General features: G+C 43.5%; 23 non-coding genes across 23 annotated transcripts; 8 read left to right on the top strand and 15 right to left on the bottom strand.

Moving 5' to 3' along the window:
- Positions 1 to 208: 208 nt before the first annotated feature.
- On the bottom strand, positions 209 to 280 carry trnam-cau (transfer RNA methionine (anticodon CAU)). Its single transcript has one exon. It is a non-coding gene; the product is annotated as a tRNA-Met (tRNA).
- A 336-nt stretch (positions 281 to 616) lies between these two features.
- On the bottom strand, positions 617 to 698 carry trnal-cag (transfer RNA leucine (anticodon CAG)). Its single transcript has one exon. It is a non-coding gene; the product is annotated as a tRNA-Leu (tRNA).
- An 805-nt stretch (positions 699 to 1,503) lies between these two features.
- On the top strand, positions 1,504 to 1,644 carry LOC143006443 (U4 spliceosomal RNA). The gene has a single exon (XR_012964281.1). It is a non-coding gene; the product is annotated as a U4 spliceosomal RNA (small nuclear RNA).
- A 674-nt stretch (positions 1,645 to 2,318) lies between these two features.
- On the bottom strand, positions 2,319 to 2,390 carry trnam-cau (transfer RNA methionine (anticodon CAU)). The gene has a single exon. It is a non-coding gene; the product is annotated as a tRNA-Met (tRNA).
- Positions 2,391 to 2,727: 337 nt separating this feature from the next.
- Positions 2,728 to 2,809, bottom strand: trnal-cag (transfer RNA leucine (anticodon CAG)). Its single transcript has one exon. It is a non-coding gene; the product is annotated as a tRNA-Leu (tRNA).
- Positions 2,810 to 3,614: 805 nt separating this feature from the next.
- On the top strand, positions 3,615 to 3,755 carry LOC143006442 (U4 spliceosomal RNA). The gene has a single exon (XR_012964280.1). It is a non-coding gene; the product is annotated as a U4 spliceosomal RNA (small nuclear RNA).
- Positions 3,756 to 4,429: 674 nt separating this feature from the next.
- trnam-cau (transfer RNA methionine (anticodon CAU)) lies at positions 4,430 to 4,501 on the bottom strand. Its single transcript has one exon. It is a non-coding gene; the product is annotated as a tRNA-Met (tRNA).
- Positions 4,502 to 4,838: 337 nt separating this feature from the next.
- On the bottom strand, positions 4,839 to 4,920 carry trnal-cag (transfer RNA leucine (anticodon CAG)). The gene has a single exon. It is a non-coding gene; the product is annotated as a tRNA-Leu (tRNA).
- An 805-nt stretch (positions 4,921 to 5,725) lies between these two features.
- On the top strand, positions 5,726 to 5,866 carry LOC143006477 (U4 spliceosomal RNA). The gene has a single exon (XR_012964312.1). It is a non-coding gene; the product is annotated as a U4 spliceosomal RNA (small nuclear RNA).
- Positions 5,867 to 6,540: 674 nt separating this feature from the next.
- trnam-cau (transfer RNA methionine (anticodon CAU)) lies at positions 6,541 to 6,612 on the bottom strand. The gene has a single exon. It is a non-coding gene; the product is annotated as a tRNA-Met (tRNA).
- A 337-nt stretch (positions 6,613 to 6,949) lies between these two features.
- trnal-cag (transfer RNA leucine (anticodon CAG)) lies at positions 6,950 to 7,031 on the bottom strand. Its single transcript has one exon. It is a non-coding gene; the product is annotated as a tRNA-Leu (tRNA).
- An 805-nt stretch (positions 7,032 to 7,836) lies between these two features.
- On the top strand, positions 7,837 to 7,977 carry LOC143006432 (U4 spliceosomal RNA). Its single transcript, XR_012964271.1, has one exon. It is a non-coding gene; the product is annotated as a U4 spliceosomal RNA (small nuclear RNA).
- Positions 7,978 to 8,412: 435 nt separating this feature from the next.
- Positions 8,413 to 8,494, bottom strand: trnal-cag (transfer RNA leucine (anticodon CAG)). The gene has a single exon. It is a non-coding gene; the product is annotated as a tRNA-Leu (tRNA).
- An 805-nt stretch (positions 8,495 to 9,299) lies between these two features.
- LOC143006479 (U4 spliceosomal RNA) lies at positions 9,300 to 9,440 on the top strand. The gene has a single exon (XR_012964314.1). It is a non-coding gene; the product is annotated as a U4 spliceosomal RNA (small nuclear RNA).
- Positions 9,441 to 9,875: 435 nt separating this feature from the next.
- On the bottom strand, positions 9,876 to 9,957 carry trnal-cag (transfer RNA leucine (anticodon CAG)). Its single transcript has one exon. It is a non-coding gene; the product is annotated as a tRNA-Leu (tRNA).
- An 805-nt stretch (positions 9,958 to 10,762) lies between these two features.
- Positions 10,763 to 10,903, top strand: LOC143006489 (U4 spliceosomal RNA). The gene has a single exon (XR_012964323.1). It is a non-coding gene; the product is annotated as a U4 spliceosomal RNA (small nuclear RNA).
- Positions 10,904 to 11,577: 674 nt separating this feature from the next.
- Positions 11,578 to 11,649, bottom strand: trnam-cau (transfer RNA methionine (anticodon CAU)). Its single transcript has one exon. It is a non-coding gene; the product is annotated as a tRNA-Met (tRNA).
- A 337-nt stretch (positions 11,650 to 11,986) lies between these two features.
- On the bottom strand, positions 11,987 to 12,068 carry trnal-cag (transfer RNA leucine (anticodon CAG)). Its single transcript has one exon. It is a non-coding gene; the product is annotated as a tRNA-Leu (tRNA).
- Positions 12,069 to 12,873: 805 nt separating this feature from the next.
- Positions 12,874 to 13,014, top strand: LOC143006430 (U4 spliceosomal RNA). Its single transcript, XR_012964269.1, has one exon. It is a non-coding gene; the product is annotated as a U4 spliceosomal RNA (small nuclear RNA).
- Positions 13,015 to 13,688: 674 nt separating this feature from the next.
- trnam-cau (transfer RNA methionine (anticodon CAU)) lies at positions 13,689 to 13,760 on the bottom strand. Its single transcript has one exon. It is a non-coding gene; the product is annotated as a tRNA-Met (tRNA).
- A 337-nt stretch (positions 13,761 to 14,097) lies between these two features.
- On the bottom strand, positions 14,098 to 14,179 carry trnal-cag (transfer RNA leucine (anticodon CAG)). Its single transcript has one exon. It is a non-coding gene; the product is annotated as a tRNA-Leu (tRNA).
- Positions 14,180 to 14,984: 805 nt separating this feature from the next.
- Positions 14,985 to 15,125, top strand: LOC143006452 (U4 spliceosomal RNA). Its single transcript, XR_012964289.1, has one exon. It is a non-coding gene; the product is annotated as a U4 spliceosomal RNA (small nuclear RNA).
- Positions 15,126 to 15,560: 435 nt separating this feature from the next.
- Positions 15,561 to 15,642, bottom strand: trnal-cag (transfer RNA leucine (anticodon CAG)). Its single transcript has one exon. It is a non-coding gene; the product is annotated as a tRNA-Leu (tRNA).
- Positions 15,643 to 15,857: the final 215 nt, after the last annotated feature.

The raw sequence follows: 15,857 nt of genomic DNA, 5'->3' as shown, positions 1-15,857 counted from the left end.
GTAGAGACTGGAACCTGAATCCAGCGCCTTGGACAGCTCGGCCCTCACCAATGCAAAGAGCAGACAGATGAGATGCAAACAATGATTAAAACTTTAACATGGAGGAGGATGGATGGAGTTTTGTTTGAAGAAAGGATCAGCCAAGCCAATGCAATGTGTATTAAAAAATGGACACCCGTGGTCCTCAGGCATTTAGGAAGGGTGCACTTAGCAGAGGATGGTTTCGATCCATCGACCTCTGGGTTATGGGCCCAGCACGCTTCCGCTGCGCCACTCTGCTCCTTGGGTGAAGTTCTGTGGACCGTCAGCAGCGTCGCAACTTCAAACCCTGACAGCATTGGAGGGGTGAAAAAGAATTCCTCCAAACTGAACGGCGTATCCTGGGTTCAATGTTGACAATGGTAAATACACAACAAGTGAAGCAGTGCATTCTTAGTCTGGCGACAATTGTGGGCGTGTCTTTGTAACAAAAGGCCTTTTGTTCAAGAGTTACGGCATGATTGGTTGTGGTGGAATTTGAATAGTACACTGGAGGACCTGAAAAGCCCTTGAAAGGTCTGCAGTTTGATACTTGGCACAAACACATCAAATCTCATGGATGCTAAGAAGATGGACATGGCAGCGGTGGGATTTGAACCCACGCCTCCGTAGAGACTGGAACCTGAATCCAGCGCCTTGGACCGCTCAGCCACACTACCTTTCAGTTGAATGCTACACACGTGGTTCAATCAAATCCCTCACCAATACAAAAAGCAGCCAAATGAGATTAGATTGGATTAGATTCAACTTTATTGTCACTGCCTGTCACAAGTACAAGCAACGAATGCAACGAGATGCAAACAATTTTGAAAAATTTCAACGTGTTTGCGTCAGGTAGACCACATGTTTTCCCTCTTTACTGGCCTTAAGCCACACTATGTTAGAATTAGAATGCCGAATTGCAGAGGATGAAAAGAAAAGTCTAAATTTTCTCGGCCTTGGCGGAGGTACGCAATCTCATGGTTGAAATGAAGGGACCTTAAAATTCTCCAATGTCTATGTCAACACTGTGTTTAACCTTTGAAATTTCCAGAATGGAAATGGTTGCATGACGGTCAACATTATTTGCTTGTTTCCAATAAAACTGATAGTTGATTCAACACACTTTGTTGGAGATTGTTTGTGTTCTGGTAAGGTTTCGACCAATACACTGCACAGGGTGTTCGGGAGTTGGACTCTGTCTCGGCATGCATTGCTCGAGAGCCAGGTAAAAGCTTGGACAGGTCACCATTGTATCACAGGGTCTTTATCGGTTTAATATTTAAATTTTAGACCACTCTTTATTTAGTGGTGATGTATTCTTATACATTTGAGTTTCATGTATGTGGCCTGTATGCTTCATATCGGTATGAATTATATACTGTATATACGGTGTATTACTTACGGCAGAGATGTATTTGTGTTAAACCCTGACATACAGTATGTGGAGCTGACACACTGCCGTCTTCTCTCAGCTGTGTCGTCAGCCTTGCGCAGTGGCAGTATCGTAGCCCATGAGGTCTATCCGAGGCGCGATTATTGCTAGTTGAAAACTTTACCCAATACCCCGCCATGACGACTTGCAATATAGTCGGCTACGGCAATTTTTGATAGTCTCAAAGGAGACTGACACAATGTGCATATTAAAAGAGTAGGACTCTTGATTAGCTTTGCAGGTGCAATGTGCCGACAAACCTCAAACGCTGTACATTTTTTGGCAAATAACTTGGATATGCCAGAAACAGTACACTGTTTGTTTGTGTCAGTTAGATCACATGTTTTCCCTCTCTACTCACACTATGTTAGAATTAGAGTGGTGAATTGCAAAGGATGGAAAGAAAAATCTAAATGTTCTCGTCCTCGGTGGAGGTATGGTGGAGGTTAGGCAACAATTGTGGGCATGTTGTTGTAACAAAAGGCCTTTTGTTCAAGAGTTACGGCATGATTGGTTGTGGTGGAATTTGAATAGTACACTGGAGGACCTGAAAAGCCCTTGAAAGGTCTGCAGTTTGATACTTGGCACAAACACATCAAATCTCATGGATGTTAAGAAGATGGACATGGCAGCGGTGGGATTTGAACCCACGCCTCCGTAGAGACTGGAACCTGAATCCAGCGCCTTGGACAGCTCGGCCCTCACCAATGCAAAGAGCAGACAGATGAGATGCAAACAATGATTAAAACTTTAACATGGAGGAGGATGGATGGAGTTTTGTTTGAAGAAAGGATCAGCCAAGCCAATGCAATGTGTATTAAAAAATGGACACCCGTGGTCCTCAGGCATTTAGGAAGGGTGCACTTAGCAGAGGATGGTTTCGATCCATCGACCTCTGGGTTATGGGCCCAGCACGCTTCCGCTGCGCCACTCTGCTCCTTGGGTGAAGTTCTGTGGACCGTCAGCAGCGTCGCACCTTCAAACCCTGACAGCATTGGAGGGGTGAAAAAGAATTCCTCCAAAACTGAACGGCGTATCCTGGGTTCAATGTTGACAATGGTAAATACACAACAAGTGAAGCAGTGCATTCTTAGTCTGGCGACAATTGTGGGCGTGTCTTTGTAACAAAAGGCCTTTTGTTCAAGAGTTACGGCATGATTGGTTGTGGTGGAATTTGAATAGTACACTGGAGGACCTGAAAAGCCCTTGGAAGGTCTGCAGTTTGATACTTGGCACAAACACATCAAATCTCATGGATGCTAAGAAGATGGACATGGCAGCGGTGGGATTTGAACCCACGCCTCCGTAGAGACTGGAACCTGAATCCAGCGCCTTGGACCGCTCGGCCACACTACCTTTCAGTTGAATGCTACACACGTGGTTCAATCAAATCCCTCACCAATACAAAAAGCAGCCAAATGAGATTAGATTGGATTAGATTCAACTTTATTGTCACTGCCTGTCACAAGTACAAGCAACGAATGCAACGAGATGCAAACAATTTTGAAAAATTTCAACGTGTTTGCGTCAGGTAGACCACATGTTTTCCCTCTTTACTGGCCTTAAGCCACACTATGTTAGAATTAGAATGCCGAATTGCAGAGGATGAAAAGAAAAGTCTAAATTTTCTCGGCCTTGGCGGAGGTACGCAATCTCATGGTTGAAATGAAGGGACCTTAAAATTCTCCAATGTCTATGTCAACACTGTGTTTAACCTTTGAAATTTCCAGAATGGAAATGGTTGCATGACGGTCAACATTATTTGCTTGTTTCCAATAAAACTGATAGTTGATTCAACACACTTTGTTGGAGATTGTTTGTGTTCTGGTAAGGTTTCGACCAATACACTGCACAGGGTGTTCGGGAGTTGGACTCTGTCTCGGCATGCATTGCTCGAGAGCCAGGTAAAAGCTTGGACAGGTCACCATTGTATCACAGGGTCTTTATCGGTTTAATATTTAAATTTTAGACCACTCTTTATTTAGTGGTGATGTATTCTTATACATTTGAGTTTCATGTATGTGGCCTGTATGCTTCATATCGGTATGAATTATATACTGTATATACGGTGTATTACTTACGGCAGAGATGTATTTGTGTTAAACCCTGACATACAGTATGTGGAGCTGACACACTGCCGTCTTCTCTCAGCTGTGTCGTCAGCCTTGCGCAGTGGCAGTATCGTAGCCCATGAGGTCTATCCGAGGCGCGATTATTGCTAGTTGAAAACTTTACCCAATACCCCGCCATGACGACTTGCAATATAGTCGGCTACGGCAATTTTTGATAGTCTCAAAGGAGACTGACACAATGTGCATATTAAAAGAGTAGGACTCTTGATTAGCTTTGCAGGTGCAATGTGCCGACAAACCTCAAACGCTGTACATTTTTTGGCAAATAACTTGGATATGCCAGAAACAGTACACTGTTTGTTTGTGTCAGTTAGATCACATGTTTTCCCTCTCTACTCACACTATGTTAGAATTAGAGTGGTGAATTGCAAAGGATGGAAAGAAAAATCTAAATGTTCTCGTCCTCGGTGGAGGTATGGTGGAGGTTAGGCAACAATTGTGGGCATGTTGTTGTAACAAAAGGCCTTTTGTTCAAGAGTTACGGCATGATTGGTTGTGGTGGAATTTGAATAGTACACTGGAGGACCTGAAAAGCCCTTGAAAGGTCTGCAGTTTGATACTTGGCACAAACACATCAAATCTCATGGATGTTAAGAAGATGGACATGGCAGCGGTGGGATTTGAACCCACGCCTCCGTAGAGACTGGAACCTGAATCCAGCGCCTTGGACAGCTCGGCCCTCACCAATGCAAAGAGCAGACAGATGAGATGCAAACAATGATTAAAACTTTAACATGGAGGAGGATGGATGGAGTTTTGTTTGAAGAAAGGATCAGCCAAGCCAATGCAATGTGTATTAAAAAATGGACACCCGTGGTCCTCAGGCATTTAGGAAGGGTGCACTTAGCAGAGGATGGTTTCGATCCATCGACCTCTGGGTTATGGGCCCAGCACGCTTCCGCTGCGCCACTCTGCTCCTTGGGTGAAGTTCTGTGGACCGTCAGCAGCGTCGCACCTTCAAACCCTGACAGCATTGGAGGGGTGAAAAAGAATTCCTCCAAAACTGAACGGCGTATCCTGGGTTCAATGTTGACAATGGTAAATACACAACAAGTGAAGCAGTGCATTCTTAGTCTGGCGACAATTGTGGGCGTGTCTTTGTAACAAAAGGCCTTTTGTTCAAGAGTTACGGCATGATTGGTTGTGGTGGAATTTGAATAGTACACTGGAGGACCTGAAAAGCCCTTGGAAGGTCTGCAGTTTGATACTTGGCACAAACACATCAAATCTCATGGATGCTAAGAAGATGGACATGGCAGCGGTGGGATTTGAACCCACGCCTCCGTAGAGACTGGAACCTGAATCCAGCGCCTTGGACCGCTCGGCCACACTACCTTTCAGTTGAATGCTACACACGTGGTTCAATCAAATCCCTCACCAATACAAAAAGCAGCCAAATGAGATTAGATTGGATTAGATTCAACTTTATTGTCACTGCCTGTCACAAGTACAAGCAACGAATGCAACGAGATGCAAACAATTTTGAAAAATTTCAACGTGTTTGCGTCAGGTAGACCACATGTTTTCCCTCTTTACTGGCCTTAAGCCACACTATGTTAGAATTAGAATGCCGAATTGCAGAGGATGAAAAGAAAAGTCTAAATTTTCTCGGCCTTGGCGGAGGTACGCAATCTCATGGTTGAAATGAAGGGACCTTAAAATTCTCCAATGTCTATGTCAACACTGTGTTTAACCTTTGAAATTTCCAGAATGGAAATGGTTGCATGACGGTCAACATTATTTGCTTGTTTCCAATAAAACTGATAGTTGATTCAACACACTTTGTTGGAGATTGTTTGTGTTCTGGTAAGGTTTCGACCAATACACTGCACAGGGTGTTCGGGAGTTGGACTCTGTCTCGGCATGCATTGCTCGAGAGCCAGGTAAAAGCTTGGACAGGTCACCATTGTATCACAGGGTCTTTATCGGTTTAATATTTAAATTTTAGACCACTCTTTATTTAGTGGTGATGTATTCTTATACATTTGAGTTTCATGTATGTGGCCTGTATGCTTCATATCGGTATGAATTATATACTGTATATACGGTGTATTACTTACGGCAGAGATGTATTTGGGTTAAACCCTGACATACAGTATGTGGAGCTGACACACTGCTGTCTTCTCTCAGCTGTGTCGTCAGCCTCGCGCAGTGGCAGTATCGTAGCCCATGAGGTCTATCCGAGGCGCGATTATTGCTAGTTGAAAACTTTACCCAATACCCCGCCATGACGACTTGCAATATAGTCGGCTACGGCAATTTTTGATAGTCTCAAAGGAGACTGACACAATGTGCATATTAAAAGAGTAGGACTCTTGATTAGCTTTGCAGGTGCAATGTGCCGACAAACCTCAAACGCTGTACATTTTTTGGCAAATAACTTGGATATGCCAGAAACAGTACACTGTTTGTTTGTGTCAGTTAGATCACATGTTTTCCCTCTCTACTCACACTATGTTAGAATTAGAATGGTGAATTGCAAAGGATGGAAAGAAAAATCTAAATGTTCTCGTCCTCGGTGGAGGTATGGTGGAGGTTAGGCAACAATTGTGGGCATGTTGTTGTAACAAAAGGCCTTTTGTTCAAGAGTTACGGCATGATTGGTTGTGGTGGAATTTGAATAGTACACTGGAGGACCTGAAAAGCCCTTGAAAGGTCTGCAGTTTGATACTTGGCACAAACACATCAAATCTCATGGATGCTAAGAAGATGGACATGGCAGCGGTGGGATTTGAACCCACGCCTCCGTAGAGACTGGAACCTGAATCCAGCGCCTTGGACAGCTCGGCCCTCACCAATGCAAAGAGCAGACAGATGAGATGCAAACAATGATTAAAACTTTAACATGGAGGAGGATGGATGGAGTTTTGTTTGAAGAAAGGATCAGCCAAGCCAATGCAATGTGTATTAAAAAATGGACACCCGTGGTCCTCAGGCATTTAGGAAGGGTGCACTTAGCAGAGGATGGTTTCGATCCATCGACCTCTGGGTTATGGGCCCAGCACGCTTCCGCTGCGCCACTCTGCTCCTTGGGTGAAGTTCTGTGGACCGTCAGCAGCGTCGCACCTTCAAACCCTGACAGCATTGGAGGGGTGAAAAAGAATTCCTCCAAAACTGAACGGCGTATCCTGGGTTCAATGTTGACAATGGTAAATACACAACAAGTGAAGCAGTGCATTCTTAGTCTGGCGACAATTGTGGGCGTGTCTTTGTAACAAAAGGCCTTTCGTTCAAGAGTTACGGCATGATTGGTTGTGGTGGAATTTGAATAGTACACTGGAGGACCTGAAAAGCCCTTGGAAGGTCTGCAGTTTGATACTTGGCACAAACACATCAAATCTCATGGATGCTAAGAAGATGGACATGGCAGCGGTGGGATTTGAACCCACGCCTCCGTAGAGACTGGAACCTGAATCCAGCGCCTTGGACCGCTCGGCCACACTACCTTTCAGTTGAATGCTACACACGTGGTTCAATCAAATCCCTCACCAATACAAAAAGCAGCCAAATGAGATTAGATTAGATTAGATTCAACTTTATTGTCACTGCCTGTCACAAGTACAAGCAACGAATGCAACGAGATGCAAACAATTTTGAAAAATTTCAACGTGTTTGCGTCAGGTAGACCACATGTTTTCCCTCTTTACTGGCCTTAAGCCACACTATGTTAGAATTAGAATGCCGAATTGCAGAGGATGAAAAGAAAAGTCTAAATTTTCTCGGCCTTGGCGGAGGTACGCAATCTCATGGTTGAAATGAAGGGACCTTAAAATTCTCCAATGTCTATGTCAACACTGTGTTTAACCTTTGAAATTTCCAGAATGGAAATGGTTGCATGACGGTCAACATTATTTGCTTGTTTCCAATAAAACTGATAGTTGATTCAACACACTTTGTTGGAGATTGTTTGTGTTCTGGTAAGGTTTCGACCAATACACTGCACAGGGTGTTTGGGAGTTGGACTCTGTCTCGGCATGCATTGCTCGAGAGCCAGGTAAAAGCTTGGACAGGTCACCATTGTATCACAGGGTCTTTATCGGTTTAATATTTAAATTTTAGACCACTCTTTATTTAGTGGTGATGTATTCTTATACATTTGAGTTTCATGTATGTGGCCTGTATGCTTCATATCGGTATGAATTATATACTGTATATACGGTGTATTACTTACGGCAGAGATGTATTTGTGTTAAACCCTGACATACAGTATGTGGAGCTGACACACTGCCGTCTTCTCTCAGCTGTGTTGTCAGCCTTGCGCAGTGGCAGTATCGTAGCCCATGATGTCTATCCGAGGCGCGATTATTGCTAGTTGAAAACTTTACCCAATACCCTGCCATGACGACTTGCAATATAGTCGGCTACGGCAATTTTTGATAGTCTCAAAGGAGACTGACACAATGTGCATATTAAAAGAGTAGGACTCTTGATTAGCTTTGCAGGTGCAATGTGCCGACAAACCTCAAACGCTGTACATTTTTTGGCAAATAACTTGGATATGCCAGAGACAGTACACTGTTTGTTTGTGTCAGTTAGATCACATGTTTTCCCTCTCTACTCACACTATGTTAGAATTAGAGTGGTGAATTGCAAAGGATGGAAAGAAAAATCTAAATGTTCTCGTCCTCGGTGGAGGTATGGTGGAGGTTAGGCAACAATTGTGGGCATGTTGTTGTAACAAAAGGCCTTTTGTTCAAGAGTTACGGCATGATTGGTTGTGGTGGAATTTGAATAGTACACTGGAGGACCTGAAAAGCCCTTGAAAGGTCTGCAGTTTGATACTTGGCACAAACACATCAAATCTCATGGATGCTAAGAAGATGGACATGGCAGCGGTGGGATTTGAACCCACGCCTCCGTAGAGACTGGAACCTGAATCCAGCGCCTTGGACCGCTCGGCCACACTACCTTTCAGTTGAATGCTACACACGTGGTTCAATCAAATCCCTCACCAATACAAAAAGCAGCCAAATGAGATTAGATTAGATTAGATTCAACTTTATTGTCACTGCCTGTCACAAGTACAAGCAACGAATGCAACGAGATGCAAACAATTTTGAAAAATTTCAACGTGTTTGCGTCAGGTAGACCACATGTTTTCCCTCTTTACTGGCCTTAAGCCACACTATGTTAGAATTAGAATGCCGAATTGCAGAGGATGAAAAGAAAAGTCTAAATTTTCTCGGCCTTGGCGGAGGTACGCAATCTCATGGTTGAAATGAAGGGACCTTAAAATTCTCCAATGTCTATGTCAACACTGTGTTTAACCTTTGAAATTTCCAGAATGGAAATGGTTGCATGACGGTCAACATTATTTGCTTGTTTCCAATAAAACTGATAGTTGATTCAACACACTTTGTTGGAGATTGTTTGTGTTCTGGTAAGGTTTCGACCAATACACTGCACAGGGTGTTCGGGAGTTGGACTCTGTCTCGGCATGCATTGCTCGAGAGCCAGGTAAAAGCTTGGACAGGTCACCATTGTATCACAGGGTCTTTATCGGTTTAATATTTAAATTTTAGACCACTCTTTATTTAGTGGTGATGTATTCTTATACATTTGAGTTTCATGTATGTGGCCTGTATGCTTCATATCGGTATGAATTATATACTGTATATACGGTGTATTACTTACGGCAGAGATGTATTTGTGTTAAACCCTGACATACAGTATGTGGAGCTGACACACTGCTGTCTTCTCTCAGCTGTGTCGTCAGCCTTGCGCAGTGGCAGTATCGTAGCTCATGAGGTCTATCCGAGGCGCGATTATTGCTAGTTGAAAACTTTACCCAATACCCCGCCATGACGACTTGCAATATAGTCGGCTACGGCAATTTTTGATAGTCTCAAAGGAGACTGACACAATGTGCATATTAAAAGAGTAGGACTCTTGATTAGCTTTGCAGGTGCAATGTGCCGACAAACCTCAAACGCTGTACATTTTTTGGCAAATAACTTGGATATGCCAGAAACAGTACACTGTTTGTTTGTGTCAGTTAGATCACATGTTTTCCCTCTCTACTCACACTATGTTAGAATTAGAGTGGTGAATTGCAAAGGATGGAAAGAAAAATCTAAATGTTCTCGTCCTCGGTGGAGGTATGGTGGAGGTTAGGCAACAATTGTGGGCATGTTGTTGTAACAAAAGGCCTTTTGTTCAAGAGTTACGGCATGATTGGTTGTGGTGGAATTTGAATAGTACACTGGAGGACCTGAAAAGCCCTTGAAAGGTCTGCAGTTTGATACTTGGCACAAACACATCAAATCTCATGGATGCTAAGAAGATGGACATGGCAGCGGTGGGATTTGAACCCACGCCTCCGTAGAGACTGGAACCTGAATACAGCGCCTTGGACCGCTCGGCCACACTACCTTTCAGTTGAATGCTACACACGTGGTTCAATCAAATCCCTCACCAATACAAAAAGCAGCCAAATGAGATTAGATTGGATTAGATTCAACTTTATTGTCACTGCCTGTCACAAGTACAAGCAACGAATGCAACGAGATGCAAACAATTTTGAAAAATTTCAACGTGTTTGCGTCAGGTAGACCACATGTTTTCCCTCTTTACTGGCCTTAAGCCACACTATGTTAGAATTAGAATGCCGAATTGCAGAGGATGAAAAGAAAAGTCTAAATTTTCTCGGCCTTGGCGGAGGTACGCAATCTCATGGTTGAAATGAAGGGACCTTAAAATTCTCCAATGTCTATGTCAACACTGTGTTTAACCTTTGAAATTTCCAGAATGGAAATGGTTGCATGACGGTCAACATTATTTGCTTGTTTCCAATAAAACTGATAGTTGATTCAACACACTTTGTTGGAGATTGTTTGTGTTCTGGTAAGGTTTCGACCAATACACTGCACAGGGTGTTCGGGAGTTGGACTCTGTCTCGGCATGCATTGCTCGAGAGCCAGGTAAAAGCTTGGACAGGTCACCATTGTATCACAGGGTCTTTATCGGTTTAATATTTAAATTTTAGACCACTCTTTATTTAGTGGTGATGTATTCTTATACATTTGAGTTTCATGTATGTGGCCTGTATGCTTCATATCGGTATGAATTATATACTGTATATACGGTGTATTACTTACGGCAGAGATGTATTTGTGTTAAACCCTGACATGCAGTATGTGGAGCTGACACACTGCCGTCTTCTCTCAGCTGTGTTGTCAGCCTTGCGCAGTGGCAGTATCGTAGCCCATGAGGTCTATCCTAGGCGCGATTATTGCTAGTTGAAAACTTTACCCAATACCCCGCCATGACGACTTGCAATATAGTCGGCTACGGCAATTTTTGATAGTCTCAAAGGAGACTGACACAATGTGCATATTAAAAGAGTAGGACTCTTGATTAGCTTTGCAGGTGCAATGTGCCGACAAACCTCAAACGCTGTACATTTTTTGGCAAATAACTTGGATATGCCAGAAACAGTACACTGTTTGTTTGTGTCAGTTAGATCACATGTTTTCCCTCTCTACTCACACTATGTTAGAATTAGAGTGGTGAATTGCAAAGGATGGAAAGAAAAGTCTAAATTTTCTCGTCCTCGGTGGAGGTATGGTGGAGGTTAGGCAACAATTGTGGGCATGTTGTTGTAACAAAAGGCCTTTTGTTCAAGAGTTACGGCATGATTGGTTGTGGTGGAATTTGAATAGTACACTGGAGGACCTGAAAAGCCCTTGAAAGGTCTGCAGTTTGATACTTGGCACAAACACATCAAATCTCATGGATGCTAAGAAGATGGACATGGCAGCGGTGGGATTTGAACCCACGCCTCCGTAGAGACTGGAACCTGAATCCAGCGCCTTGGACAGCTCGGCCCTCACCAATGCAAAGAGCAGACAGATGAGATGCAAACAATGATTAAAACTTTAACATGGAGGAGGATGGATGGAGTTTTGTTTGAAGAAAGGATCAGCCAAGCCAATGCAATGTGTATTAAAAAATGGACACCCGTGGTCCTCAGGCATTTAGGAAGGGTGCACTTAGCAGAGGATGGTTTCGATCCATCGACCTCTGGGTTATGGGCCCAGCACGCTTCCGCTGCGCCACTCTGCTCCTTGGGTGAAGTTCTGTGGACCGTCAGCAGCGTCGCACCTTCAAACCCTGACAGCATTGGAGGGGTGAAAAAGAATTCCTCCAAAACTGAACGGCGTATCCTGGGTTCAATGTTGACAATGGTAAATACACAACAAGTGAAGCAGTGCATTCTTAGTCTGGCGACAATTGTGGGCGTGTCTTTGTAACAAAAGGCCTTTCGTTCAAGAGTTACGGCATGATTGGTTGTGGTGGAATTTGAATAGTACACTGGAGGACCTGAAAAGCCCTTGGAAGGTCTGCAGTTTGATACTTGGCACAAACACATCAAATCTCATGGATGCTAAGAAGATGGACATGGCAGCGGTGGGATTTGAACCCACGCCTCCGTAGAGACTGGAACCTGAATCCAGCGCCTTGGACCGCTCGGCCACACTACCTTTCAGTTGAATGCTACACACGTGGTTCAATCAAATCCCTCACCAATACAAAAAGCAGCCAAATGAGATTAGATTAGATTAGATTCAACTTTATTGTCACTGCCTGTCACAAGTACAAGCAACGAATGCAACGAGATGCAAACAATTTTGAAAAATTTCAACGTGTTTGCGTCAGGTAGACCACATGTTTTCCCTCTTTACTGGCCTTAAGCCACACTATGTTAGAATTAGAATGCCGAATTGCAGAGGATGAAAAGAAAAGTCTAAATTTTCTCGGCCTTGGCGGAGGTACGCAATCTCATGGTTGAAATGAAGGGACCTTAAAATTCTCCAATGTCTATGTCAACACTGTGTTTAACCTTTGAAATTTCCAGAATGGAAATGGTTGCATGACGGTCAACATTATTTGCTTGTTTCCAATAAAACTGATAGTTGATTCAACACACTTTGTTGGAGATTGTTTGTGTTCTGGTAAGGTTTCGACCAATACACTGCACAGGGTGTTCGGGAGTTGGACTCTGTCTCGGCATGCATTGCTCGAGAGCCAGGTAAAAGCTTGGACAGGTCACCATTGTATCACAGGGTCTTTATCGGTTTAATATTTAAATTTTAGACCACTCTTTATTTAGTGGTGATGTATTCTTATACATTTGAGTTTCATGTATGTGGCCTGTATGCTTCATATCGGTATGAATTATATACTGTATATACGGTGTATTACTTACGGCAGAGATGTATTTGTGTTAAACCCTGACATGCAGTATGTGGAGCTGACACACTGCTGTCTTCTCTCAGCTGTGTCGTCAGCCTTGCGCAGTGGCAGTATCGTAGCCCATGAGGTCTATCCGAGGCGCGATTATTGCTAGTTGAAAACTTTACCCAATACCCCGCCATGACGACTTGCAATATAGTCGGCTACGGCAATTTTTGATAGTCTCAAAGGAGACCTACACAATGTGCATATTAAAAGAGTAGGACTCTTGATTAGCTTTGCAGGTGCAATGTGCCGACAAACCTCAAACGCTGTACATTTTTTGGCAAATAACTTGGATATGCCAGAAACAGTACACTGTTTGTTTGTGTCAGTTAGATCACATGTTTTCCCTCTCTACTCACACTATGTTAGAATTAGAGTGGTGAATTGCAAAGGATGGAAAGAAAAATCTAAATGTTCTCGTCCTCGGTGGAGGTATGGTGGAGGTTAGGCAACAATTGTGGGCATGTTGTTGTAACAAAAGGACTTTTGTTCAAGAGTTACGGCATGATTGGTTGTGGTGGAATTTGAATAGTACACTGGAGGACCTGAAAAGCCCTTGAAAGGTCTGCAGTTTGATACTTGGCACAAACACATCAAATCTCATGGATGCTAAGAAGATGGACATGGCAGCGGTGGGATTTGAACCCACGCCTCCGTAGAGACTGGAACCTGAATCCAGCGCCTTGGACAGCTCGGCCCTCACCAATGCAAAGAGCAGACAGATGAGATGCAAACAATGATTAAAACTTTAACATGGAGGAGGATGGATGGAGTTTTGTTTGAAGATGGGATCAGCCAAGCCAATGCAATGTGTATTAAAAAATAGACACCCGTGGTCCTCAGGCATTTAGGAAGGGTGCACTTAGCAGAGGATGGTTTCGATCCATCGACCTCTGGGTTATGGGCCCAGCACGCTTCCGCTGCGCCACTCTGCTCCTTGGGTGCAGTTCTGTGGACCGTCAGCAGCGTCGCACCTTCAAACCCTGACAGCATTGGAGGGGTGAAAAAGAATTCCTCCAAAACTGAACGGCGTATCCTGGGTTCAATGTTGACAATGGTAAATACACAACAAGTGAAGCAGTGCATTCTTAGTCTGGCGACAATTGTGGGCGTGTCTTTGTAACAAAAGGCCTTTTGTTCAAGAGTTACGGCATGATTGGTTGTGGTGGAATTTGAATAGTACACTGGAGGACCTGAAAAGCCCTTGGAAGGTCTGCAGTTTGATACTTGGCACAAACACATCAAATCTCATGGATGCTAAGAAGATGGACATGGCAGCGGTGGGATTTGAACCCACGCCTCCGTAGAGACTGGAACCTGAATCCAGCGCCTTGGACCACTCGGCCACACTACCTTTCAGTTGAATGCTACACACGTGGTTCAATCAGATCCCTCACCAATACAAAAAGCAGCCAAATGAGATTAGATTGGATTAGATTCAACTTTATTGTCACTGCCTGTCACAAGTACAAGCAACGAATGCAACGAGATGCAAACAATTTTGAAAAATTTCAACGTGTTTGCGTCAGGTAGACCACATGTTTTCCCTCTTTACTGGCCTTAAGCCACACTATGTTAGAATTAGAATGCCGAATTGCAGACGATGAAAAGAAAAGTCTAAATTTTCTCAGCCTTGGCGGAGGTACGCAATCTCATGGTTGAAATGAAGGGACCTTAAAATTCTCCAATGTCTATGTCAACACTGTGTTTAACCTTTGAAATTTCCAGAATGGAAATGGTTGCATGACGGTCAACATTATTTGCTTGTTTCCAATAAAACTGATAGTTGATTCAACACACTTTGTTGGAGATTGTTTGTGTTCTGGTAAGGTTTCGACCAATACACTGCACAGGGTGTTCGGGAGTTGGACTCTGTCTCGGCATGCATTGCTCGAGAGCCAGGTAAAAGCTTGGACAGGTCACCATTGTATCACAGGGTCTTTATCGGTTTAATATTTAAATTTTAGACCACTCTTTATTTAGTGGTGATGTATTCTTATACATTTGAGTTTCATGTATGTGGCCTGTATGCTTCATATCGGTATGAATTATATACTGTATATACGGTGTATTACTTACGGCAGAGATGTATTTGTGTTAAACCCTGACATGCAGTATGTGGAGCTGACACACTGCCGTCTTCTCTCAGCTGTGTTGTCAGCCTTGCGCAGTGGCAGTATCGTAGCCCATGAGGTCTATCCGAGGCGCGATTATTGCTAGTTGAAAACTTTACCCAATACCCCGCCATGACGACTTGCAATATAGTCGGCTATGGCAATTTTTGATAGTCTCAAAGGAGACTGACACAATGTGCATATTAAAAGAGTAGGACTCTTGATTAGCTTTGCAGGTGCAATGTGCCGACAAACCTCAAACGCTGTACATTTTTTGGCAAATAACTTGGATATGCCAGAAACAGTACACTGTTTGTTTGTGTCAGTTAGATCACATGTTTTCCCTCTCTACTCACACTATGTTAGAATTAGAGTGGTGAATTGCAAAGGATGGAAAGAAAAATCTAAATGTTCTCGTCCTCGGTGGAGGTATGGTGGAGGTTAGGCAACAATTGTGGGCATGTTGTTGTAACAAAAGGCCTTTTGTTCAAGAGTTACGGCATGATTGGTTGTGGTGGAATTTGAATAGTACACTGGAGGACCTGAAAAGCCCTTGAAAGGTCTGCAGTTTGATACTTGGCACAAACACATCAAATCTCATGGATGCTAAGAAGATGGACATGGCAGCGGTGGGATTTGAACCCACGCCTCCGTAGAGACTGGAACCTGAATCCAGCACCTTGGACCGCTCGGCCACACTACCTTTCAGTTGAATGCTATACACGTGGTTCAATCAAATCCCTCACCAATACAAAAAGCAGCCAAATGAGATTAGATTGGATTAGATTCAACTTTATTGTCACTGCCTGTCACAAGTACAAGCAACGAATGCAACGAGATGCAAACAATTTTGAAAAATTTCAACGTGTTTGCGTCAGGTTGACCACATGTTTTCCCTCTTTACTGGCCTTAAGCCAC

This window comes from Genypterus blacodes, unplaced genomic scaffold (genome assembly GCF_046128005.1).
Source record: "Genypterus blacodes isolate CSIRO-AG114 ecotype Tasmania unplaced genomic scaffold, CSIRO-AGI_Gbla_v1 ptg000073l_1, whole genome shotgun sequence".
Classification (NCBI taxonomy): domain Eukaryota; kingdom Metazoa; phylum Chordata; class Actinopteri; order Ophidiiformes; family Ophidiidae; genus Genypterus; species Genypterus blacodes.
Note: the sequence above shows the minus strand (reverse complement) of the source record. Positions and strands in the feature narration are given on the sequence as shown.